Genomic DNA, 17,197 nt, shown 5'->3' with positions numbered 1-17,197 from the left:
GATGTTTTTTGAAATTTCAGTTAATTTAATGCTGGTCTTGTAGAGATGTTTTTTGAAATTTCAGTTAATTTGATGCTATATATACTTCAAATACAAGATGTAATCTGTGCTGTGATGACTTTTAATAAACATTAGGAAAGCTCAAAGCTGAAAAGGAAATACAGGTATAACAAATTATTCTATATTAGCTATGATCCTAAAGTCCCAGTGGGTATTTCCTCTGTACGGTGTCGACAGTCTATAGTATTCTATATTAGCTATGATCCTAACGTCCCAGTGTTGATTTCCTCTGTACGGAGTCGACAGTCTATAGTATTCTATATTAGCTATGATCCTAACGTCCCAGTGTTGATTTCCTCTGTACGGAGTCGACAGTCTATAGTATTCTATATTAGCTATGATCCTAAAGTCCCAGTGTTGTTTTCCTCTGTACAATGTTGACAGTCTATAGTATTCTATATTAGCTATGATCCTAAAGTCCCAGTGTTGATTTCCTCTGTACGGTGTCGACAGTCTATAGTATTCTATATTAGCTATGATCCTAAAGTCCCAGTGGGTATTTCCTCTGTACGGTGTCGACAGTCTATAGTATTCTATATTAGCTATGATCCTAAAGTCCCAGTGGGTATTTCCTCTGTACGGTGTCGACAGTCTATAGTATTCTATATTAGCTATGATCCTAACGTCCCAGTGTTGTTTTCCTCTGTACAGTGTTGACAGTCTGTAATATTCTATATTAGCTATGATCCTAAAGTCCCAGTGGGTATTTCCTCTGTACGGTGTCGACAGTCTATAGTATTCTATATTAGCTATGATCCTAAAGTCCCAGTGTTGATTTCCTCTGTACGGTGTCGACAGTCTATAGTATTCTATATTAGCTATGATCCTAAAGTCCCAGTGGTTATTTCCTCTGTACAATGTTGACAGTCTATAGTATTCTATATTAGCTATGATCCTAAAGTCCCAGTGGGTATTTCCTCTGTACGGTGTCGACAGTCTATAGTATTCTATATTAGCTATGATCCTGAAGTGCCTTGGCCCTATCTCAGAACAACAGTTCATTTTTTTGCTGTGCCTCCCATTCTCGTTCATGGATCCTTTATAAACAACTGATTATGTAGTCACACAAAACAGATTTCATGTAGATATTCTACAGGTGTATATTTACTTAATCCTTCAAAATATTAATCAAAATTGGCCTTTTATTTATTTTGAATGGTTCAACATTTCAAACATTTCTGGTCTCTTATTCCAAGAACTACCTGAAACTGATTAAACTAGTTAAATAAGACACCTGTCAATACCTGCTCCGTATCAACCATAAACAAGCTTTGTAGAAAGTGACAGTGATTGTATAAATTGGAATGTCATGTTTCAGCACATGGCTGGTCGAGACCTGTCCTATCTACTGTCCTTGAAACAATTAATTATTGATCACTGCAGATAGTTTATTTTTTTCCTGAATATTGATTAAAGAATGCGGTACATCCACACTTAGATATAACAGGTACCTATTGTAGCTAATTACAGGTACATAATAACAGGTACCTAGTGTAGCTAATTACAGGTACATAATAACAGATACCCAGTGTAGCTAATTATAGATACACAATAACAGGTACCTATTGTAGCTAATTACAGGTACATAATAACAGATACCCAGTGTAGCTAATTACAGGTACATAATAACAGATACCCAGTGTAGCTAATTATAGATACACAATAACAGGTACCTATTGTAGCTAATTACAGGTACATAATAACAGATACCCAGTGTAGCTAATTACAGGTACATAATAACAGGTACCTATTGTAGCTAATTACAGGTACTTAATAACAGGTACCCAGTGTAGCTAATTACAGGTACATAATAACAGATACCCAGTGTAGCTAATTATAGATACACAATAACAGGTACCTATTGTAGCTAATTACAGGTACTTAATAACAGGTACCCAGTGTAGCTAATTACAGGTACTTAATAACAGGTACCCAGTGTAGCTAATTATAGGTACTTAATAACAGGAACCCAGTGTAGCTAATTATAGATACACAATAACAGGTACCCATTGTAGCTAATTACAGGTACACAATAGCAGGTACCCAGTGTAGCTAATTACAGGTACTTAACAGGAACCCAGTGTAGCTAATTGTATAGATACACAATAACAGGTACCCAGTGTAGCTAATTACAGGTACTTAATAACAGGAAACCAGTGTAGCTAATTGTATAGATACACAATAACAGGAACTGATACCCAGTGTAGCTTATCAAAGTACACAATAACAGGTACCCAGTGTAGCAAATTACAGGTATATAATAACAGGTACCCAGTGTAGCTAATTATAAATACACAATAGCAGGTACCAAGTGTAGCTAATTACAGGTACCAAGTGTAGCTAATTACAGGTACTTAATAACAGGTATCCAGTGTAGCTAATTATAGATACACAATAACAGGTAATGATACCCAGTGTAGCTTAATTATTAAAGGTACACAATAACAGATACCCAGTGTCGCTAATTACAGGTACACAATAACAAGTATCCAGAGCAGTTGATTACAGATACAGAATATTATGTTTTATTGATATTTGAAGTCAGTGTTGCTATGCCTATGTAATTATTTTCCTTTTGTGAAGTGATGTTGTTATGAGAACCAACTGTAAAATCTAGCTGAGACTGATGACAATGATATTTACCTGGAAAGAATTTATATAAACAAAGTGGCCTTACTAATTAACTAATTATAATAATATGCACCAGGTACCAGGTATTGTGAAGCAACTTGTTTCACATTTATCCATATACATGTATATTGAATTAATATTACTTTCACCAAAGGACTGAGATCTCGAAAGCATAACCTACCATCAACTTTCCTCAAAAGTCCTAAAATGAAACCATGCCAAGAAAGTTCTGGTTCTGTGAAACAAACCAACTTGCAGTGGTACACATAAACACATATCTTACAGAAATATAAGTACTTCAGCTGTTCACATCACAATAGGATACAAACTGGACAGCTGGATATAAGGATGTATGATCACATGAGTAAATCATAAACTCCTGGCAGAAGATTAAAGGATAAGAAGTTTTGATAGCATTTTACAGCCACCAGTATTAAGTCTAAAGTCTTCCCTCATATTTACAGCCACCAGTATTCAGTCTACAGTCTTCACCAGTATTTACAGCCACCAGTATTTAGTCTACAGTCTTCACCAGTATTTACAGCCACCAGTATTCAGTCTACAGTCTTTACCAGTATTTACAGCCACCAGTATTTAGTCTACAGTCTTCACCAGTATTTACAGCCACCAGTATTTAGTCTACAGTCTTCACCAGTATTTACAGCCACCAGTATTTAGTCTACACCAGCATTTACAGCCACCAGTATTTAGTCTACATTCAATACACCAAAAGAGATTATCATGAAGTATGCCAATCAACACAATCAGGAGAATGTCACAGACAATGTCTCTGTTGATCACGGTACCCCAGTTATTTCTATAATACCAATACATATGCTTTGTTGACCTGTTATTGTTTGCTGTAAACCAACATGAATGTAACAAGTGACATACCACAGCCAATACACACACCACCATATTGGTAAACTGTTGTTTCTTTAGCTGGGTTTTCTTAATAAATTGAATGCAATCTAAAGTCATGAAAGGACATTCATGAATCAATGTAAGTCCCTTTTATAGGAATTACAGGCCCTAGCTGTGGATATATTATAACTATAACAATGTCACAAGCAGTTAGTACTGGGGAGTCCCACCTTTGATGAATCCAAACAATTTTTTCTGATTCATACTTTACAAATGGCAACTCAATCTCACGTTGAAAGAAGGGACACCATTGTTCAATCATAGATAGAAACACAATAGCATAAAAAAAAACCTCTGTGAATTCATACGCCACATACAATCATAGTGGTATATATTAATATAGTGCAATACAATCTAACAGACAAACAGTGAATATTTATATTGTCATTCTCCGATATTCTTTAAAGCAAAAAAAAAAAAAAAAAATTAATGCTTTGAGGTATTTGTATGAGTCATAATTCCTAAACAAAATGTATAATTGTGTTATAGATGTACTGAATGCCTGTCCTGGTTGTGTTATAGATGTACTGAATGCCTGTCCTGGCTGTGTTATAGATGTACTGAATGCCTGTCCTGGTTGTGTTATAGATGTACTGAATGCCTGTCCTGGCTGTGTTATAGATGTACTGAATGGCTGTCCTGGTTGTGTTATAGATGTACTGAATGCCTGTCCTGGTTGTGTTATAGATGTACTGAATGCCTGTCCTGGTTGTGTTATAGATGTACTGAATGCCTGTCCTGGTTGTGTTATAGATGTACTGAATGCCTGTCCTGGTAGTGTTATAGATGTACTGAATGCCTGTCCTGGCTGTGTTACATATGTATAGATGTACTGAATGCCTGTCCTGGCTGTGTTATAGATGTACTGAATGCCTGTCCTGGCTGTGTTATAGATGTACTGAATGCCTGTCCTGGTTGTGTTATAGATGTACTGAATGCCTGTCCTGGTTGTGTTATAGATGTACTGAATGGCTGTCCTGGCTGTGTTATAGATGTACTGAATGGCTGTCCTGGTTGTGTTATAGATGTACTGAATGCCTGTCCTGGTTGTGTTATAGATGTACTGAATGCCTGTCCTGGTAGTGTTATAGATGTACTGAATGCCTGTCCTGGTTGTGTTATAGATGTACTGAATGCCTGTCCTGGCTGTGTTATAGATGTACTGAATGGCTGTCCTGGTTGTGTTATAGATGTACTGATTGGCTGTCCTGGTTGTGTTATAGATGTACTGAATGCCTGTCCTGGTTGTGTTATAGATGTACTGAATGCCTGTCCTGGTAGTGTTATAGATGTACTGAATGCCTGTCCTGGTTGTGTTATAGATGTACTGAATGCCTGTCCTGGTTGTGTTATAGATGTACTGAATGGCTGTCCTGGTTGTGTTATAGATGTACTGAATGCCTGTCCTGGTTGTGTTATAGATGTACTGAATGGCTGTCCTGGTTGTGTTATAGATGTACTGAATGCCTGTCCTGGTTGTGTTATAGATGTACTGAATGGCTGTCCTGGTTGTGTTATAGATGTACTGAATGCCTGTCCTGGTTGTGTTATAGATGTACTGAATGCCTGTCCTGGTTGTGTTATAGATGTACTGAATGCCTGTCCTGGTTGTGTTATAGATGTACTGAATGCCTGTCCTGGCTGTGTTACATATGTATAGATGTACTGAATGCCTGTCCTGGCTGTGTTATAGATGTACTGAATGCCTGTCCTGGCTGTGTTATAGATGTACTGAATGCCTGTCCTGGTTGTGTTATAGATGTACTGAATGCCTGTCCTGGTAGTGTTATAGATGTACTGAATGCCTGTCCTGGTTGTGTTATAGATGTACTGAATGCCTGTCCTGGTAGTGTTATAGATGTACTGAATGCCTGTCCTGGTTGTGTTATAGATGTACTGAATGCCTGTCCTGGCTGTGTTATAGATGTACTGAATGGCTGTCCTGGTTGTGTTATAGATGTACTGAATGGCTGTCCTGGTTGTGTTATAGATGTACTGAATGCCTGTCCTGGTTGTGTTATAGATGTACTGAATGCCTGTCCTGGTTGTGTTATAGATGTACTGAATGCCTGTCCTGGTTGTGTTATAGATGTACTGAATGCCTGTCCTGGTTGTGTTATAGATGTACTGAATGCCTGTCCTGGTTGTGTTATAGATGTACTGAATGCCTGTCCTGGTTGTGTTATAGATGTACTGAATGCCTGTCCTGGTTTAACACTAAAGTGTGCCATACTGCGACTCTCTAACCTATTTTACTTTCTACTTACTTTTGGCCTGTAGTCGTACTTTTCATCACCTTTTTAATTTATTTATGCGACTGTTTGGTGGAATTTCAACACTTGAATGGTAAACAAAAACTTGACCCTTGGGATACTTGCATAAAACATAATTAAGTAAAAAGCTCAATTGAAACGATTTTTCTCTCCTTTGGCTTAATTCACTGCATCAATACTGCTCAGGATTCCCAACACTAAACACCACTGTTTTATACAGCTCAGGATTCCCAACACTAAACACCACTGTTTTATACTGCTCAGGATTCCCAACACTAAACATCACTGTTTATTATACTGCTTAGGATTCCCAACACTAAACATCACTGTTTATTATACAACTCAGGATTCCCAACACTAAACATCACTGTTTATTATACTGCTCAGGATTCCCAACACTAAATATCACTGTTTATTATACTGCTCAGGATTCCCAACACTAAACATTACTGTTTATTATACTGCTCAGGATTCCGACACTAAACATCACTGTTTATTATACTGCTCAGGATTCCCAACACTAAACATCACTGTTTATTATACTGCTCAGGATTCCCAACACTAAACATCAGTTTTATACAGCTCAGGATTCCCAACACTAAACATCACTGTTTATTATACTGCTCAGGATTCCCAACACTAAACATCACTCTTTATTATACTGCTCAGGATTCCCAACACTAAACATCACTGTTTTATTTTGCTCAGGATTCCCAACACTAAACATCACTGTTTATTATACTGCTCAGGATTCCCAACACTAAACATCACTGTTTATTATACTGCTCAGGATTCCCAACACTAAACATCACTGTTTATTATACAACTCAGGATTCCCAACACTAAACATCACTGGTTATTATACTGCTCAGGATTCCCAACACTAAACATCACTGTTTATTATACTGCTCAGGATTCCCAACACTAAACATTACTGTTTATTATACTGCTCAGGATTCCGACACTAAACATCACTGTTTATTATACTGCTCAGGATTCCCAACACTAAACATCACTGTTTATTATACTGCTCAGGATTCCCAACACTAAACATCACTGTTTATTATACTGCTCAGGATTCCCAACACTAAACATCACTGTTTATTATACTGCTCAGGATTCCCAACACTAAACAAAACTGTTTATTATACTGCTCAGGATTCTCAACACTAAACATCACTGTTTTATACAGCTCAGGATTCCCAACACTAAACAACACTGTTTTATACTGCTCAGGATTCCCAACACTAAACATCAGTTTTATACTGCTCAGGATTCCCAACACTAAACATCACTGGTTATTATACTGCTCAGGATTCCCAACACTAAACATCACTGTTTATTATACTGCTCAGGATTCCCAACACTAAACATCACTGTTTATTATACTGCTCAGGATTCCCAGCACTAAACATCACTGTTTATTATACTGCTCAGGATTCCCAATACTGAACATCACTGTTTTATACAGCTCAGGATTCCCAACACTAAACATTACTGTTTATTATACTGCTCAGGATTCCTGACACTAAACATCACTGTTTATTATACTGCTCAGGATTCCCGACACTAAACATCACTGTTTATTATACTGCTCAGGATTCCCAACACTAAACATCACTGTTGTATACAGCTCAGGATTCCCGACACTAAACATTACTGTTTTATACAGCTCAGGATTCCCAACACTAAACATCACTGTTTTATTTTGCTCAGGATTCCCAACACTAAACATCACTATTCTGCTCAGGATTCCCAATACTGAACATCACTGTTTTATACTTTTGCAGTGCCATACTTCACCTACATAGTAAATTTCCTCAAAATCAGACGATATCTAAATTTCAGGCAACCAAATTGACCAGAAGTCATCTATTTTTAAGGCGGCCATTCCATTTTTAATTTCAACTTTTTTTATATAAAAAATGAAATCTTGTAACCATCGCTCCCACAAAGTTTTATTGAATTCTATTGAATAGCAAAAGAGTTATAGCCAATTAAATGAAGCCATCTTGGTTTAACGATCGAAAGGTGAATGACAGTTTGACATTGCTTCCAGTTCCCTTCTAATTCCTTCAACAGTAACAATGACCTGAGCCAAACTGTCCAGGATACAGATCATAATCTCACCTGTAATGATAAATTGAAATAAACGCATGATATTTCTTTTCTTCTTCCACTTTAACACAAACAATTTGGAGTGTTTAGCTGAATGTTATCATAACTGCTGGATTTCAAGTTGAGATAATGTCCATATTCTTTCAGGTTACTTGGCCCAGAAAACTACCATTCAATACACTGTCTTTAGGAATCTATTTTAATCGTCCTTATACAATACACCTCATGTATTTCACTATGAACCAAATTACCTGCTCAGCAATAATATTGATACCTATATATGTTGCAATCCTTATAAAACATGTAAGTTTAACCTACAGGTAAGGTATAGAATGTCTATATAGGTATATACAGGTAAGGTGTAGAATGTCTATATAGGTATATACAGGTAAGGTGTAGAATGTCTATATAGGTATATACAGGTAAGGTGTAGAATGTCTATATAGGTATATACAGGTAAGGTATAGAATGTCGATATAGGTATATACTGGTAAGGTGTAGAATGTCTATATAGGTATATACAGGTAAGGTATAGAATGTCTATATAGGTATATACAGGTAAGGTGTAGAATGTCTATATAGGTATATACAGGTAAGGTATAGAATGTCTATATAGGTATATACAGGTAAGGTGAAGAATGTCTATATAGGTATATACTGGTAAGGTATAAAATGTCGATATAGGTATAGAGGTAAGGTATAGAATGTCTATAAAGGTTTATACAGGTAAGGTGTAGAATGTCTATATAGGTATATACAGGTAAGGTATAAAATGTCGATATAGGTATACAATGTATACAGGTAAGGTATAGAATGTCGATATAGGTATATACAGGTAAGGTATAGAATGTCTATAAAGGTATATACAGGTAAGGTATAGAATGTCTATATAGGTATATACAGGTAAGGTGTAGAATGTCTATATAGGTATATACAGATAAGGTATAGAATGTCTATATAGGTATATACAGGTAAGGTGTAGAATGTCTATATAGGTATATACAGGTAAGGTATAGAATGTCGATATAGGTATACAGGTAAGGTATAGAATGTCTATAAAGGTATATACAGGTAAAGTATAAAATGTCTCTATAGGTATATACAGGTAAGGTTTAGAATATCTATATACTTTGCTTTGGTTTGTTTTGTTTAACGTCCTATTAACAGCCAGGGTCAGTTAAGGACGTGCCAGGTTTTGGAGGTGGAGGAAAGTCGGAGTACCCAGAGAAAAAACACAGGCCTACGAACAGTACCCGGCAACTGCCCCACGTAGGTTTCGAAGTCGCAACCCAGAGGTGGAGGGCAAGTGATAAAGTATCAAGACACCTTAACTTGGCCACCACGGCTTCTATGTCTATATACATGTAGGTATATACAGGTAAGGTGTAGAATATCTACATAAGTATATACAGGTAAGGTATAGAATGTCTATAAAGATATATACAGGTAAGGTATAGAATGTCTATATAGGTATATACAGGTAAGGTATAGAATGTCTATATAGGTATATACAGGTAAGGTGTAGAATGTCTATATATAGCTATAGGTATATACAGGTAAGGTATAGAATGTCTATAAAAATATATACAGGTAAGGTGTAGAATGTCTATATAGGTATATACAGGTAAGGTATAGAATGTCTATAAAGATATATACAGGTAAGGTGTAGAATGTCTATATAGGTATATACAGGTAAGGTGTAGAATATCTATATAGGTATATACAGGTAAGGTATAGAATGTCTATATAGGTATATACAGGTAAGGTGTAGAATGTCTATATAGGTATATACAGGTAAGGTATAGAATGTCTATATAGGTATATACAGGTAAGGTGTAGAATGTCTATATAGGTATATACAGGTAAGGTGTAGAATGTCTATATAGGTATATACAGGTAAAGTGTAGAATGTCTATATAGGTATACAGGTAAGGTATAAAATGTCTATATAGGTATATACTGGTAAAGTATAAAATGTCTATATAGGTATATACAGGTAAGGTTTAGAATATCTATATACTTTGCTTTGGTTTGTTTTGTTTAACGTCCTATTAACAGCCAGGGTCAGTTAAGGACGTGCCAGGTTTTGGAGGTGGAGAAAAGTCGGAGTACCCAGAGAAAAAACACAGGCCTACGAAGAGTACCCGGCAACTGCCCCACTTAGGTTTCGAAGTCGCAACCCAGAGGTGGAGGCCTAGGCTAGTGATAAAGTATCAAGACACCTTAACTCGGCCACCACGGCTTCTATGTCTATATACATGTAGGTATATACAGGTAAGGTGTAGAATGTCTATATAGGTATATACAGGTAAGGTATAGAATGTCTATATAGGTATATACAGGTAAGGTATAGAATGTCTATAAAGGTATATACAGGTAAGGTGTAGAATATCTATATAGGTATATACAGGTAAGGTATAGAATGTCTATATAGGTATATACAGGTAAGGTGTAGAATGTCTATATAGGTATATACAGGTAAGGTATCGAATGTCTATATAGGTATATACAGGTAAGGTATAGAATGTCTATATAGGTATATACAGGTAAGGTGTAGAATGTCTATATAGGTATATACAGGTAAGGTATAGAATGTCTATAAAGGTATATACAGGTAAGGTGTAGAATATCTATATAGGTATATACAGGTAAGGTGTAGAATGTCTATATAGGTATATACAGGTAAGGTGTAGAATGTCTATATAGGTATATACAGGTAAGGTGTAGAATGTCTATATAGGTACATGTATATGAAGGTAAGGTGTAGAACGTCTAAGTACATGTACATTTAATACAATCGATTATTTGAGAGAGATAAACATACAATCAAACTAATCAGAGGTTGTTTATCAGGTGGAGAATACATCAGCTAACACTACGAACTGGTGATTAAACAGTTATTTAAAGTACATACATATATCAGTAATAAACCCAAAGCTGTTCAAGTCGTCAATCATTCTCTAGCAGGAAAGTAAAATATATAATACTGAGTTTAAAAACCCTCTGTCATCATCTTACTTTTTTGTGGGACAAAAAAACAGGTTTCAATTAGCCAAAAAAAGGAAATGAGACTTAAACTGCCAGATACCTAGTGCATTAAAGGATAGCATCAAATAAAAAATGTAACAAAAAACTAAATATAAACCTTATACAATCAACAAGAAACCCCAAATACACGTAACCGTCTCATACACAATAGCACAGAAATACAGGCTGTAACCCAAAATAGTACCAGACATACAGGCTGTAAACGCAACAAACACACATAGGTACACAGACAATAAAAGACTGATAAAACTGTCATACAAATACAACACATAGGTACACAGACAATACAGACTGACAACCTGTCATACAATACAACACATAGGTACACAGACAATACAGACTGATAAAACTGTCATACAACACAACACATAGGTACACAGACAATACAGGCTGATAAACCTGTCATACAATACAACACATAGGTACACAGACAATACAGACTGATAAACCAGTCATACAACACAACACATAGGTACACAGACAATACAGACTGATAAACCAGTCATACAACACACTAGGTAACAAGACAATACAGACTGATAAACCTGTCATACAATACAACACATAGGTACACAGACAATACAGACTGATAAAACTGTCATACAACACAACACATAGGTACACAGACAATACAGACTGATAAACCTGTCATACAATACAACACGTAGATACACAGACAATACAGACTGATAAACCTGTCATACAATACAACACATAGGTACACAGACAATACAGGCTGATAAACCAGTCATACAATACAACACATAGGTACACAGACAATACAGACTGATAAAACTGTCATACAAGACAACACATAGGTACACAGACAATACAGGCTGATAAACCTGTCATACAATACAACACATAGGTACACAGACAATACAGGCTGATAAACCAGTCATACAATACAACACATAGGTACACAGACAATACAGGCTGATAAACCAGTCATACAATACAACACATAGGTACACAGACAATACAGACTGATAAAACTGTCATACAAGACAACACATAGGTACACAGACAATACAGACTGATAAACCTGTCATACAATACAACACATAGGTACACAGACAATACAGGCTGATAAACCAGTCATACAATACAACACATAGGTACACAGACAATACAGACTGATAAACCAGTCATACAATACAACACGTAGATACACAGACAATACAGACTGATAAACCTGTCATACAACACAACACGTAGATACACAGACAATACAGACTGATAAACCTGTCATACAATACAACACGTAGATACACAGACAATACAGACTGATAAACCTGTCATACAATACAACATATAGGTACACAGACAATACAGACTGATAAAACTGTCATACAAGACAACACATAGGTACACAGACAATACAGGCTGACAAACCTGTCATACAATACAACACATAGGTACACAGACAATACAGACTGATAAACCTGTCATACAATACAACGCATAGGTACACAGACAATACAGACTGATAAACCTGTCATACAATACAACACATAGGTACAAAGACAATACAGACTGATAAACCAGTCATACAATACAACACATAGGTACAAAGACAATACAGGCTGATAAACCAGTCATACAATACAACATATAGGTACACAGACAATACAGGCTGATAAACCAGTCATACAATACAACACATAGGTACACAGACAATACAGACTGATAAAACTGTCATACAAGACAACACATAGGTACACAGACAATACAGGCTGATAAACCAGTCATACAATACAACAGATAGGTACACAGACAATACAGACTGATAAAACTGTCATACAAGACAACACATAGGTACACAGACAATACAGGCTGATAAACCTGTCATACAATACAACACATAGGTACACAGACAATACAGGCTGATAAACAAGTCATACAATACAACACATAGGTACACAGACAATACAGGCTGATAAACCAGTCATACAATACAACACATAGGTACACAGACAATACAGACTGATAAAACTGTCATACAACACAACACATAGGTACACAGACAATACAGACTGATAAACCTGTCATACAATACAACACATAGGTACACAGACAATACAGACTGATAAACCTGTCATACAACACAACACATAGGTACACAGACAATACAGACTGATAAACCTGTCATACAATACAACACGTAGATACACAGACAATACAGACTGATAAACCAGTCATACAACACAACACATAGGTACACAGACAATACAGGCTGATAAACCAGTCATACAATACAACACATAGGTACACAGACAATACAGACTGATAAAACTGTCATACAAGACAACACATAGGTACACAGACAATACAGGCTGATAAACCTGTCATACAATACAACATATTAATAATGATATATTATATATCATGTCAGAGATGAGGTCAAGGTCACATTTATGATCAATGAACTAACAATGAATGAGAATGGTTTCTACACATGTACACTCTATACCAATTATAGTGTTCCATCTAACAAATAACTCTTTTTTATTTTGAAAATTTTGTAAATCTTCCATATATTATAGACAAGCAAAATACAACTTTAAATAACAATTATCAGAAGTATATCAATGTCAAATGGAAGATCTGTCATCAATTCTTACTTCAGTATATGTTGTCCCGTTATCGACACATTCACACTGTTGTCAATTTAATATTCATCATATGGATCTACTATACATACACACTTGTTTTGAATAATAAAACAATCAATTTCACTTTCAGAAAATTACATGAGCTAACATACCTGGTTTATTTATAGAGAACAGGTTAATCAATACTAGCTGTGAACATCTATAGATTAAGGACAATACAGGACAAGTCTATCATACCCACCTTAGTTAGGGGACAGTACAGGACAAGTCTATCATACCCACCTTAGTTAGGGGACAGTACAGGACAAGTCTATCATACCCACCTTAGTTAGGGGACAGTACAGGACAAGTCTATCATACCCACCTTAGTTAGGTGACAGTACAGGACAAGTCTATCATACCCACCTTAGCTAGGGGACAGTACAGGACAAGTCAATAATACCCACCTTAGTTAGGGGACAGTACAGGACAAGTCTATCATACCCACCTTAGTTAGGGGACAGTACAGGACAAGTCTATCATACCCACCTTAGTTAGGGGACAGTACAGGACAAGTCTATCATATCCACCTTAGTTAGGGGACAGTATAGGACAAGTCTGTCATACCCACCTTAGTTAGGGGACAGTACAGGACAAGTCTATCATACCCACCTTAGTTAGGGGACAGTACAGGACAAGTCTATCATACCCACCTTAGGGGACAGTACAGGACAAGTCTATCATACCCACCTTAGGGGACAGTACAGGACAAGTCTATCATACCCACCTTAGTTAGGATACAGTACAGGACAAGTCTATCATACCCACCTTAGTTAGGGGACAGTACAGGACAAGTCTATCATACACACCTTAGTTAGGGGACAGTACAGGACAAGTCTATCATACCCACCTTAGGGGACAGTACAGGACAAGTATAGCATACCCACCTTAGTTAGGGGACAGTACAGGACAAGTCTATCATACCCACCTTAGGGAACAGTACAGGACAAGTATATCATACCCACCTTAGTTAGGGGACAGTACAGGACAAGTCTATCATACCCACCTTAGGGAACAGTACAGGACAAGTCTATCATACCCACCTTAGGGGACAGTACAGGACAAGTCTATCATACCCACCTTAGTTAGGGGACAGTACAGGACAAGTCTATCATACCCACCTTAGTTAGGGGACAGTACAGGACAAGTCTATCATACCCACCTTAGTTAGGGGACAGTACAGGACAAGTCTATCATACCCACCTTAGTTAGGGGACAGTACAGGACAAGTCTATCATACCCACCTTAGTTAGGGGACAGTACAGGACAAGTCTATCATACCCACCTTAGTTAGGGGACAGTATAGGACAAGTCTATCATACCCACCTTAGTTAGGGGACAGTACAGGACAAGTATATCATACCCACCTTAGTTAGGGGACAGTACAGGACAAGTCTATCATACCCACCTTAGTTAGGGGACAGTACAGGACAAGTCTATCATACCCACCTTAGGGGACAGTACAGGACAAGTCTATCATACACACCTTAGTTAGGGGACAGTACAGGACAAGTCTATCATACCCATCTTAGTTAGGGGACAGTACAGGACAAGTCTATCATACCCACCTTAGGGGACAGTACAGGACAAGTCAATAATACCCACCTTAGTTAGGGGACAGTACAGGACAAGTCTATCATACCCACCTTAGTTAGGTATGGGAGACCCTAGGTGAGGTGTGGGAGACCCTAGATGAGGTATGGGAAGCCCTAGGTGAGGTATTGGAAGCCCTAGGTGAGGTGCGGGAGGCCCTAGGTGAGGTATGGAAGACCCTAGATGAGGTATGGGAAGCCCTAGGTGAGGTATGGGAAGCCCTAGGTTAGGTGTGGGAGGACCTAGTTGAGGTATGGGAGGCCGTAAGTGAGGTATGGGAGGCCGTAAGTGAGGTATGGGAGCCCTAGGTTAGGTGTGGGAGGCCCTAGGTGAGGTATTGGAGGCCGTAAGTGAGGTATGGGAGCCCTAGGTTATGTGTGGGAGGCCCTAGGTTAGGTGTGGGAGGCCCTAGATGAGGTATGGGAGGCCCTAGGTTAGGTATGGGAAGCCCTAGGTTAGGTGTGGGAGGCCCTAGATGAGGTATGGGAAGCCCTAGGTTAGGTGTGGGAGGCCCTAGGTGAGGTATGGGAAGCCCTAGGTAAGGTATGGGAGACTCTAGGTGAGGTATGGGAGGCCCTAGGTGAAGTACAGGAAGCCCTAGGTGAGGTATGGGAAGCCCTAGGTTAGGTATGGGAGACCCTAGGTTAGGTATGGGAGACCCTAGGTTAGGTATGGGAGACCCTAGGTGAGGTATGGGAGGCCTTATGTGAGGTATGGGAGACCCTAGGTGAAGTATGGAAGACCCTAGGTGAGGTATGGGAGGCCCTAGGTGAGATATGGGAAGCCCTAGGTGAGGTCTCTGAGGCCTTAAGGAAATTCCAGATCAGAGATATTACAAGGTTGATGATACTATGACAGCCCTGTCAGTTTTGGGTACAGTGATGTGGACTGCCAAGTGGTGCACACAGCAGCACTCACTCCACACAACATACACAAAACGATTTATTTTGTACGAGCAAGATGTATATGTTACTTTACCAGGGTATAGTCCTTCATGTTTAATCAAAAGAGAATATCACAATAATGTCCTCTCTCTGCTTGGCTTATGGAGATGGAGTGACCATTAGCCAGTGACCTTGATTGATACTGAATCTTGACCTAAAGTAAGTCCATTGCAAATATGTATGATGGTCCACTGTTTCCTGTATATTCTACATTTTCTACTTAACCGTAAGCCTGGCCTGACCCTGTATACCTGATCTTGTCCATACAAACTCTCATGTGGTAAAAAAAATATGGGTGACATGCATGATGATTAAATTCTATTTCAAATAACCCTATGCCATTGAAGGACCCTACCCATATTTCTAACCTCTCCATATGTCTATGGCTAGCAAAATATACTTGTAAAGTTTTACTGAATTCTGACAGAATATATGGAAGCTATCTATATGGAGCAATGGAGTGTGACAAAGGACAGACAAACAGAAGGACAAACAGAGGTATATTCTTAAGAGTAAAATCATAGAGTCCAACTTTGAAAGGATATACATGTATTGAAAAATATCTCAAAGAAACAAAGCCATAACATATATTGAAAGTTATACAAAGCTTAAAGATCTTCATTTCCAATATGAGGATCACAGATTTGGACTTAAATGATCCTTAATGCCTTAGCTCACAATACCAAATTTTGGTGGTGAAGGGATCCGGGAGGTGATCTTGAGGTCTGTATACAATATCTCTTCACACAATAACACAGACTGTTTTCATTGGACTATCAGCTACTGATAACCTCTATTTACCCTATATACTCAAGTATGGCAATGTACATGTATGTTATGTCTTAACTTATGTATGTTGAAATTTTTCCAAGTGATAACAGTTTAATTCTTTCGAACATAAATCTATATAAGCCTGCTCTCCACGGCCATCCCTGTAACAGGTGCCACTAGG

General features: G+C 37.6%; 1 protein-coding gene across 14 annotated transcripts in view; it reads right to left on the bottom strand.

Annotated features, from left to right (window-relative positions):
- The window catches only part of LOC117323947 (protein bicaudal C homolog 1-B-like), a 136,750-nt gene that overhangs the window by 100,448 nt on the left and 19,105 nt on the right, over positions 1-17,197 (bottom strand). The window lies entirely within an intron of this gene.

The sequence above is a fragment of the Pecten maximus genome, chromosome 1 (genome assembly GCF_902652985.1).
Source record: "Pecten maximus chromosome 1, xPecMax1.1, whole genome shotgun sequence".
Classification (NCBI taxonomy): domain Eukaryota; kingdom Metazoa; phylum Mollusca; class Bivalvia; order Pectinida; family Pectinidae; genus Pecten; species Pecten maximus.
The sequence above is the reverse complement of the archived record's forward strand: the minus strand, read 5'-3'. Positions and strand labels throughout refer to the sequence as shown.